Source organism: Pinus tabuliformis, chromosome J (genome assembly GCF_031772625.1).
Source record: "Pinus tabuliformis cultivar Carrire ecotype Pingquan chromosome J, CPIR1, whole genome shotgun sequence".
NCBI classification, from domain to species: domain Eukaryota; kingdom Viridiplantae; phylum Streptophyta; class Pinopsida; order Pinales; family Pinaceae; genus Pinus; species Pinus tabuliformis.
The window spans coordinates 1,397,023,928-1,397,033,731 of record NC_142295.1 but is presented as its reverse complement, the minus strand read 5'-3'; the positions used below and the strand labels follow the sequence as shown (position 1 = coordinate 1,397,033,731).

At 38.9% G+C, this 9,804-nt stretch overlaps 1 pseudogene; it reads left to right on the top strand.

Moving 5' to 3' along the window:
- The first annotated feature begins 5,401 nt into the window (after positions 1-5,401).
- On the top strand, positions 5,402-9,193 carry LOC149232586 (phospho-2-dehydro-3-deoxyheptonate aldolase 1, chloroplastic-like; annotated as a pseudogene).
- The last annotated feature ends 611 nt before the right edge of the window (positions 9,194-9,804 follow it).

Sequence of the window (9,804 nt, the reverse complement as noted above, 5' to 3'; positions counted from 1 at the left end):
GTGGCAACAAGAGGTTCCTCAGCAAGGTCTGCTGAAAAATCATGCAGTGATTCTTCTCCAAACTTCACACTGCTAGCTACAAGGAAATTTCTCATTGTGAGAGTCCAGCAATCTATATCCTTTGACACTATCAAGATATCCAACAAAGATACATTCAACACTTTGAGGCTCCAAATCCATCCTCTTATCTGTTGGAATGTGAGCCCATGCTCGTGAACCGAAAATGTGAAAGTGCAACACTTTCGGTTTCTTACCAGTCCAACATTCAAATGGAGTGGTGCCTTTGAGTGCTTTGTGAGGAATGTGGTTCTGATTGTATGCTACACAATTAATAGCTTTAGCCCATAGCTTAGGAGCTAATGATTTGGATCGTAGCATACAATTGGCCATCTCTTTTAACGACCAGCTTTTCCTCTCCCCGACATCATTCTGTTGTGGTGTATATGGCACTGTGTGTTGTAGATGTATACTTGCATCAATACAAAGTTGCTACACATCTTTGTTGACATACTCCCCCCCATTGTCAGTATGGATTATCTTAATCTTACACCTACACTCATTCTTAGCAAGTGCTTTAAATTCTATAAGGCATTCAAATAGTTCTGATTTTAATTTCAAAAAAGATACCCAAGTAAAGCGAGAGAAATCATCTATGAAGGTGAGTACATATCGAGCCTTACTGATTGAAAGCTGCAGGAATGGACCCGTGATGTCACTGTGAATTAGCCCAAGAAGTGAAGAAGCTCTCTGTGCCTGCCCTTTGTCAAAATTTTCATCCAGATGCTTGCCAAGAATGCACCCTTCACATACACCGTTTGTGAATTTAATAGCGGGCAATCCTTCTACCACGTTTTCCTTGCTGAGTTGATGCAAGTAATTATCGTTTAGATGGCCAAATATTTCATACCATAGCCTACTGATATCATTAGATTGTGACAAAAATACAGTGCTAATATATTTAAGAACAAAGTGGGAGAAGAAATACAAATGAGAACCGTGATCTGCAATTCCATGGGCAAGTTGTGATCCTGTGGAAATGTCGGTAATCACTGCGGAGTCCGGAGTGAACTCCACCTTCCTTCTAGAGTCGGAATGAGTGATCTGATATATCGAGAGAAGATTTGCAGACAGAGAGGGAACATGAAGCACATTTGTGAAGTAGCCCCCTTCAAGGTCTACAATTCCTTCTCCACACACCTTTGCGGGTGTGGCATCACCCAAGTAAATTAGGGATCTGGTGCTTTCTTCGATGGAGGAAAATTCATCTATTGATGCAGCCATAGGGTTTGATGCACCTAAATCAAGGATCCAAGCTGATGGAGTGGATGTGATAGCATTAAAGCATGATGACCTCATGCTTTCCCTCTCCCAGCTCCCGTTCTATTATCATCCTTCTTCTTTGCATTCTCGGGCACGGTGAGATTGTGCTACTGCAATTGCTTAGCCATCTCATCAATTGTTTTCCTCATGCAATTTTCTTCATGATGAAAACCTTTGGAACAGCAGCTGCAAAGTGTTCTTTGCTTCTTCTTCTTACCCTTAGGCAAATAAGAGCTTTCTGAAGATTGTATGGGTCTCTCCTTCTTCAATTCATTAAATTTACCCTTCCCTTTTTGCTTGTCTCTTCCACTGCTCTTTGGAGCATCAGTAGTCGCAAGTGCTTGGGTCTTTGAATGCTTGATGACACCCATTTGGAATAACTTAGCTTGATCTTGATTCAATGCTACAATGAAGTCATTCAATGGAGTAGTTTTGCATTTTTCCTAAGCGAATTTAGAAGCTTGAAAAGACAATACAAATACGGAATTTTCAGGGCCTAATTTCAAGAGCACTGAAAGGATGAGATGATCTTCCTCTTTCTGGACTCCACATGCATCAAGTTCAACAAGGAGGGATTTAAAATTCGTGAAGTATTGTTGTGGGTTTCTGAAATGAGTTGGGCTGAGGGATATGAGCTCATTCTCCAGTTGATGCACTCTCATTTCATCCTGCTTGCCGAATAGTCCTTCCAATGCTGTCTAGACCGCATCGGGAGTAGTGGCTCTGCTGACATGAAAGAGGATTTCTCTAGAAATTAATAGGAATATCAGCCCAATTGCTTCATATAATTTATTGAAATACTTGATCTTCTCTGCTGCAGAAGTTGGTTCAGTCTCCATTCCCATTGTTACCCTGTAAAGCCCTTTGCTTCAGAGGAGCAGAGTGGTCTCTATCTTCCATTCGAAGTAATTGAAAGGATTTAGAACGAGTTTTGTGGGCTGAGAGAGATGATCCATTTCTCCTTGTTGCACCTCCTGATGATCTATACCTGCAAATAAAACTGTGTACAATCCACTAGATTCGAACTAGCTCTGATACAATGTAGAATTCCTGCAGAAACTTCAATAGATCTAGAATTCTAGTTAAATTAAACACAAGTAATTTGCTGATATTCAAGAGAGGAGAGAAATAATTTTCTCCATAAAATCAATGTATTAAACTAATGAACAATAGTAGTATGTGAGTAACCAAACCTCTAATCCCAAATGGAGGTGGTTATATAGAAATTGTCGAATCTAGAAAAATAGGAAAGAACTAGTAAAAAACTAGAAAAGGCTAAGAAAATCTAAAGGGAGGCCTAAAATAGCAAAGATGACTCAAGACAACCTATGCCAACTATAATCCATGAGCAAAGCATGAGGAGGGTGCATTTCCCAAGGAAGGCAACTTTAAAACATGCTAAAATGGTCTGGGGGACCAAATCCCTTGATTTAAGGGGGAATGTTCATGCGGGGCGCCAATTGTCAAATAAATCAAGTGGATGAGGTGTGGTTAGGTGTGAGCATGCTCTTAGATGTCTAAATGGTTTAGGAAAGTGGTTGGACCAATATTTCCATAATATTAAGCCTTTAAAGGCAAAAAACAAGGGAAAGTTGGTCCACCGAGCTAGTTTACCAAAAACCAAGTGTGAACATGATTTTTAGTGCATGTGGCTAAGTCAAGGATACTTAGGCTAAACAATAAATGTATAGGTTAGGATTATATTCCAACAGGGCATTGAAGGGAAATAGGGAAAGATAATCAGCTCTAATGGTATGACAAAGCTTCTAAAGAAGGAACAATGAGGCGTAATTGCACAATTATGTTCGCTAGAGGTTCCCACATCGAAATTGTCTATTTCTCCAGATCTCCAAAAAGTCTTGGACAATCATTCCAAGGTATTTGAGACTACCAAAGGCCTCCCACCTATTCGTGATCATGATCATGCTATTCATTTGATTCCAAGAAGTTTTCCTCCAAACATCAGGCTGTGCAGATATCTGTATGCCCAAAAGAGTGAAATTGAACGTATGGTTGCAGAAATGCTAGAGTTTGGTATAATTCAACCTAGTCAAAGTTCTTTCTCTGCTCCAGTAGTATTGGTGCACAAGAAGGATGGATCATGGTGCATGTGTTCGGATTATAGGGAGCTCAACAAGCTCACTATTAAAGAGAAATTTCTCATTCGTGTCATTGATGAATTATTGGATGAATTGCATGTATCAATTTACTTCACAAAGTTGGATCTTCATTCAGGATATCATCAAATAAGAATGAAGACTGAAGACATTCCGAAAACAGCATTTAGAACTCATGAGGGTCATTATGAATTTTTGGTCATGCCTTTTGGCCTTACCAATGCACCTTCAACATTTCAAGGTTTGATGAACTCCATTTTCAAACCCTTCCTTCGAAAATTTGTGTTAGTATTTTTTTATGATATAATAATCTACAACAAGTCTTGGAAGGATCATGTTCAACATGTTGATATGGTGCTCAAACTATTGGAGGAGAAACAATTATATGCAAAAAGCTCCAAATGTTTCTTTGGAGTACAAGAGGTGGAATATCTGGGTCATATTGTATCTCATTAAGGTGTTAAGGTAGACCCTAGCAAAATTAAATCCATTAAGGAATGGAAAATCCCCACATCCATAAAGCATATGTGAGGATTTCTTGGGTTGACAGGGTATTATCACAAATTTGTTTAGAATTATGGGAGAATAGCAGCAACCAACATTATTGAAGAAGGATGCATTTTCATGGACTCTAGAAGCAACAAAGGCCTTCGAACATCTTAAAGAGGCAATGTGCCAAGCACCAGTCTTAGCTACGCCGGACTTCACAAAAACCATTATTGTGGATTGTGATGCTTCAGGAAATGGAATTAGTGTTGTTTTAATGCAAGATGAAAGACATTACTTTTGAAAGTCATCCAATCAAAGGAAGTTATTTACACAAAGCTATTTATGAGAAGGAAATGTTGGAAATACTACATGCACTTAAGAAATGGTGACCTTACCTAATGGGAAGACACTTCAAGGTAAAAATGGATCATGATAGTCTTAAATGCTTTTTAGAACAAATATTATCTTTAGAAGAACAGAAAAAATGGGTCACAAATATGTTGGGTTATGACTTTGAAATCATCTACAAAAAAGGGAAGCAAAATTTTGTTACAGATGCACTCTCAAGAAAGGATGAGGATGCGGAAGCATTATTTTGTGCTATTTCTATTATGCAACCAGATTGGATCAATGAAGCAAGGGATGAATGGAGGAAGGATGAAGAAGTGTGGCCACCTATTCAAAAGTTGCAGAAGATCCTAGTTCAAGAAATATTTCCAAAACTTGACAAGGTAGGAAAAATCATATTGGAATCTAGAGCAGTCACAAAAAAAAGAACCCAACAACTACGAAATCAACCAATTTCAGAGTATCTCATCAAGTGTAAGAACTTACCCGCTGAAGATTCCACATGGGAGGACAAGAATTTTATACATAGGCATCAAGAACTACTCAAGCGTTGAAGACAACACTTTTTGAGGGAGAGGGGCATGTTAGGTCCCTATACTACTAGTGTAACCAATTATTGTTATTAGTAGAACCCCCTTATTATATTGTTGTGCCCATGTAGTCCCCATATTGTTATCATTATGCCCCATAGAAGTCCACCATTGTTATTATTGCGCCCTTACATTATTATTGTTATGTCGGCTTTGATTATATTATGACCCCTTAGACTCCTATATATAGAAAGAAGGTCTTGTCATTTATATCATCCAATAATTGTTCATTTGTGTAATGTAAAGGACGTTTCCCCCTCGAAGAGGCTGGATTCTAAGGCTTTGATCTATCTTTCCTATCTTTTTGTGAGCTGGTTTCATAACATGCCATATTATACCTTTAAGTAGTAGAGATCAAAATCAGAGAGAGCCTGCTTGTGGGTGTTCTTCGACCTTCTTCTTTAGGTTGGTTGAGAGTGTAAAGTACAGAAATCAGTGTATGTTACATCGTATAACTCTCCTGTGAAAGTCTTATCCCCATTTCCTTCAGTCATCACTTTGTTTTTCACCATTTTTGGCTCAAACTTTGTGTGAATAATGGCATTTGCAACTTCACAAATGTCTGTCACAAGATCTTCGTTTCTCTTGAACAAGCCCTTGGGAAGGACAACTGAAGACTGTGGCTTCTACAATCCATTGAATCATAAAATGCTACGAAGAGCAAAGGGCATTAAGAGGAAGTTGATGGCAATTAGAGTTGAGGTTGTTCAGGTTCCTGAAATTGGAGTGTCATCATCCTCATCCACTCTAGGGTCTCTTAATGGGTGGACACTTGCAAGTTGGAAATCCAAAAATTCCCTCCAGCTTCCCCAATACCTAGATGCTAAAGACTTGGAATATGCTGTGGATCTTTTGAAGACCTTTCCTCCTCTGGTATTTGCTGAAGAGACACGAAAACTGGAAGAAAGGTTCGGAGAAGCTGCTCTGTGGAAGGCTTTCATGCTGCACGGAGGGGACTATGTAGAGAGTTTTGAGGAATTCAATGCTAGTAACATACGAGATACCTTACATGTGCTCCTGTAGCTGGGTGTTGTGCTCATGTTTGGAGGAACAATGCCTGCAATCAAAGTAAGCTCCTATTCATTAAAAAAATTGACTTTTGTTTGAAAATTTATATTGTTTCACATAGAAGGAAGAGTTTTCCTTTAGAACTCAATGCTTCATTCTAGTCTCTAGTCAAATAGATTGCATGCTATAACATTTAAAATTAGAATATCAGAGATTCACTAAGCAAAAGGTAGATTTTGCAAAGTCAAGGAAGAGTTTTCTTTCGTGCAAGGTTAACTTTGCAGTGGTAACAAAAGCTTATCTAACAATGAGTTTTCTTCTGTCTAAGGTGGGGCGAATGGATGGGAATTTTGCTAAACCTAGATCAGATGATTTTGAAACTGTGGATGGTGTGAAACTACCAAGTTACAGAGGGGATAATATTAACGGTAATACTTTCAATTTCAATGCTCCACTGCCAGATCCTCAAAGGATGGTTTGTGCTTATTTCCAACCTGCTTCAACCCTCAACCTTATTCGGGTATTTGCAATAGGAGGTTATGCAGCAATGCATAGTGTTATTCAGTGGAATTTGGATTTCACCTCTAACAACGAGCAAGGGGATAAGTAAGATGTTCACTAGCCCTTTCAAAAACTTTCCAAATTCACTTACAATATTACATTCTAGTTTTCTATAAGCCATGACAAAGATTCTCTGAATTCCTCTATATATTCTTGTTATCAATTCTTGATAATGCATATACATTTCAAGTATATGGAGCTTTCCCATCGTGTCGATGAAGGTCTTGGATTCATGTTAGCCTGTGGCCTTACAGTTGACAATCCCGTTATGAATTCCACTGAATTTTGGACATTCCATGAATGCTTGCTGCTCCCATATGAGCAAGCAATGACTAGGGAAGATTCTACTTCTGGACTGTGGTATGATTGCTCTACAAATATGTTGTGGGTTGGTGAACATACTAGGCAACTTCATGGTGCACATATTGAGTTCTTGAGAGGTGTCTGATGAGCCCCAAAAATGGATAATTATATGGGCTCATTCAACATCCTAATTCGACTCAATCCACCATTCTCATTAGTTTATTGCATGTTTTTTATTATATTTATGCTAATAGGGTGAATTGGATTAGTCATTATGCCAACAAGTCTAATGGGTGCTTTGTGCAGATTTTTAGTCAATTTTGAGATAAAATCAAAGGTTTAAATGAGCACTTGGCAGCCAAATTCGTGGAGAGGATTGTTAGGAAGGTGTCCCCTTCATTTATGGGCCCTTACCTCAAATTCTCCACCATCAGCTCGGAGTTCAAGGGCCACCAAATCGATTATCACAAGGGCAGCCAAGCAAGTGCCAGTAAAGGTGTTGTTAACTACAAGTTTTGGCAGCCGAGTTCCTAAAGTTTAGGAGGGCTATTGGGGTCCTCAATTTGTATAATAAATAAGAGGGCTTAGGGCCTCATTTAAGTTAGTTACTTTGTAGGCAGAAGTTAGCTAGTTTGTAGTTCAATTTTAGTCATTTTTTAGGCAGTAGGTTAACTCTGCATTTCAGCACATTTTCAAGTTTTCCTTGTGGACAGTTTTTGGAATGTAACTATTCTTTTGATCAATAAAGATGAATCCAACTTTGCACCAGCTCTAAATCTCTCTTAGGAGGCTGTAGCTCTTGGGGTTGGGCCCATCTCAAGTGCCCAGTACCTCCTTTGTTTACCTTTATGTCTTTTTGTTGCATACTTAGAATAAAATCTGCTATTTAGATTTAAATCTTGTTTTGTTGTTCAGGTTGCTTTTGATGATTAAAAGGATTTTTATGTTCAGATTGAGTTGATAGGTTATTAACAAGGAAGATATCCAGAAAAAGGCCATCAAGGACCTCTGATCTCACCTCTCCCTCAGTGGGATCATAAGCTGGGACAAAGGTGACCTTGCTGCCAACAAAAACATTGTCTTTGCTTCACCATGCAATCATTAGTGTTGGATTCTTATTTGCAGAAGTTGGTTACATGTTCAGATTCTTGATTGCTTTGTTGCATAAGTTATTTCACATGGTTTCATTGCAAATAAACTTCTGTTCATTCTCTTTACTGTTATCTAGGTCAGAATAGGCTAACTTAACTAGGTCTTTGATGTTCCAAGTCCTCCTTTGTTCCGTTTGAAAAACAACTTGCAGAGCTCCTGTAATACTTCTCCATCTGCCCATACTCCATCAATTCCATCTGCTCCATCCCCTAACTTAGATTTTTGTCTCTCATTTGGTATGTTTGCACACTCTTCCCTAGTTCTTATACTCTCACACAACATTGCTTCTCTTATCTTTGAACCGACCCAATCACCTTAGCCACTCTTCAGCCTCATTCACCAAGTCTTGGACATCCTCACACCCCTATCTCACCTCCATACCCACTCCTTCATCTTTCTTCCTCCATCGATCCTCCAAAATCCCATTTCTAAACATCCTGTAGAAATTCCAGAACATCCTGTAGAACCCCTACAGATTTCCTGTAGAAGCTCACGAATGAGGTTTCTTGATAGCCAAACTCTATGAAACTCTCTGGAAGTGTGTTAGGGACCCCTTAGGCCCTCTCTAAACCTTCCTGACCTCCTCCAAGCATTTCCACTCGCCAATCCACCTCGGCACAGTCAAAAACAGTTAAAGCACATGCATGATAATTCTAACAACTTATTCAAAAATACAAAAAGATGTTTCTTTTCAGATGTTACTATAGAAGTATCTTAGACACATGCATTTTACCTTCCTAGAAGTCAATGGCATCTCTTTCAGTATCTACATCCTCTTTCTTGCATCAGTAGGGCTAGCTGGTAAAATTAGGGTTTGCTAGGGTTTGCGTTTCCTTTCAGCTTTCTAGTTTCTTTCTGCAAGTAAATTAGCCTTCTTTGAGTTAGCTTTCGTCCATCAGTTAAAAAGCTTCTTCTAAGAGCTCATAGAAGGTAGCTTAAGCTCCTAACGGACTTGTGCCAACTGATCAAGTGACAGTCGCGGCAAGAGCTAGTACTTGTGCATACAGCATCGTCGCTTCCAAGTTTGTTACGAACTACCGGGTTGATAAAATTAAAGAAGGGAGTCCCAGGAGTTGCAACATTATTGATGCAATACTGGGGCCCACCAATGTCGCTAATCCTCTGGTTCTCAAGGTACCAAAATTCGAATGCTCGTACCTTTTCTTGTTTGTTAAGTTATGCTAAACCTAATGGTTTATTGCTTCGAAAGTGGCATATCTCGAAGAGATGGGTGAAGGAGCGCTCCAAGTTCAGGATGACACCCAACTAGATTTAGAAGATGAAGATACTGTGAAAGGCATATAAGTACTTGGTCATCTTTGAATGTTTCTTGTATGGTGAAGAGAGCACGGAGGCCTTCCCACAGATTTAGGTGATTGCATTGGACCAACTAGCCAGTGAAGGCAAAGCATGCAACTCGTCTGACATGTTGGCTCACAGGTTGAAGGAATAGGTAGCAGGAGCTCTGCAACTACCCAAAGGTCAGAAAGTAGAAATATACATGTACACATACATTCTGGATGCAATCTATGTCCGTCAGAAGTCTCCCAGCTTGATGTGGGCATGGACATTAGTGGAAACCTCTGTGAACACTTATTGCAAAATGTTTTCTAAATGCAGCTTCCACAGAGTCATCACACAGTTATCAGACCATTTTGTCACCTGGGTGTGTTAGGGTCCTATAATAATAGGATTCATAATTTTGAATTGACTATGATTAGTCTTGCAATATTGTACATACTTTTGCTTTCTGCAAAATATTTTTCCCATATTAAAAATAAAAAATGTAAAGAAGGTGAAGTCCTAAAAGAAATATCAAAGGACTAAAAGAAAAGGATCAAAAAAAGAAAATAAAATATGAGCCCCAGTAAAAAGAGATAAAAAATAGATTATGAAAGTAACGCAAATTCAAATGC